Here is a 1,755-nt window from a genome sequence, read left to right on the forward strand (position 1 = left end):
GTGGGGACCTTCCATTGACTTCCATTCATGTTTTTAGACTTTATAGCCTAACCCTGACCATATACTTTATAATTAACCTCGCAGGTACCTACCTGACTCTAAAACTAACCTAAACCTTGGTCCTAAACCTAATCCCACACCCGTAATTTGCCTTTGGACCTCTAGGGACCTGGCAGTGGACCCCACGATTCACTTCAGTCCCCACAAGGCAGCTTTTTAGGGAAAATCGTCCACACGTTGTAGGAAAAACCCGCACACCCACACACACAATGAAGAAAACCCAAAACGGAAAGTCGACCTGTCATCCTGCAGCTCCAGGTCTTCACATTTAACACAGATTGTCCTTCTATGACTAATATTAGGATGTGTTTTAAGCGCCTGTGAGCTGCCGATCACACACTGTGGACCCTCAGAAACCTGTCCTCTGATGTTGCTGTGGCTCTGAGTCTGCCACAGCTCTTCTCCTCAGACTTTCCACCAGTTTCTGAGAACATTGTGATGGTGAAGGAAACTGGACTCAGACACCTTGACTTTCAGCTTTATGCAATTGTACATTTTTTCTTAAACCTCTGGCAGTTCAGCACTCACCCTTTGCGCCCTTTCAAGCTGTTCATTGAACTTGAGCTGCTTGAGTATCAAATAAAAAACTGGAAAAATGAGAATGTTATAAAACTTTTGACCTGTAGTGTATATATTGTATATATTACACACCCAAATACCCAAAATGTATCTTAATGYTCATGTTCTGCATCTTGTCTCCTGTTTCTAGTGTGTATTTTAATGTTACAGCACCACATACAGGCCTGGCATTGTTACTACAGTCTTTTGGATCTTGTGTTTCCATGTGGACGAAAACATTTCCARATGCTGTACCAAGAATATTTTTAGAAAAGACAAGAAAAAAGTTCCTGTGTGGACGAGGCCTGCGTCTTGTGACCTTCTGTACCACATGCAGTGTTTAACCAGTAATTCAGGTCATTTTCAGTCAAATAAACAGTGTGCACACCAGTGCAGACTGTTGCTCACAGTGAGCTCTCTCTGCGCTTTGCCTTTGAATTACAACTGTTATGAATTTCAAGGATGGAAAGAACCCCAGGATGTAGGACTGAGTCAGGTGGCAAAAACAGGTTTAAAAAGCAAAACAAAAAGCCGGCGTGGCAGCAAACAAGATACTAGGACTTGACTTGGCAAGAGACAACAACAGAAAACAGTGAACAAAGATCTGACACAGACTGAAGACAGAGAACAGAATATAAAGGAGAACTAACAAGCAGAAGCAAGAAACACCTGGGAGAGAAACATGAGAAACAGGTGAGAGTGGGCGGGGCTGGAGCAAAGACAGGCAGGAGGGRGTAAACAGAGAGGGACAAGACAGAAAACCAGACGAGAACCAAAATAACAGAAGAACCCAGACAAACCTTAACAACAACAGCAAACGTCTGATCAAAGTCTACACCAGGGGTGGGCAATCCTGGTCCTCGAGGGCCGCAGCCCAGCAGGTTTTATGATTTTCCTGCTCCAACACACCTGATTCAGACATTGAATTACAAAGTTCTGCAGTATGGAGGACTGACACTGACATAACTAGAAAAAAATGAAATAAATGGACCAATAAATAAATTCAATTAAAAATGTGCCAATTAAATTTAAAAAAGGAGAGCTTAACCTGACGTTTTGTAATTTAATTGACCTTATTATTTATTTTTCCAACTTAGTTCCAACTAATAATATATTTGTAAGAACCCTGCTCCATGA

The sequence above is a fragment of the Austrofundulus limnaeus genome, unplaced genomic scaffold, assembly GCF_001266775.1.
Source record: "Austrofundulus limnaeus strain Quisiro unplaced genomic scaffold, Austrofundulus_limnaeus-1.0 Scaffold576, whole genome shotgun sequence".
Taxonomy (NCBI): Eukaryota; Metazoa; Chordata; class Actinopteri; order Cyprinodontiformes; family Rivulidae; genus Austrofundulus; species Austrofundulus limnaeus.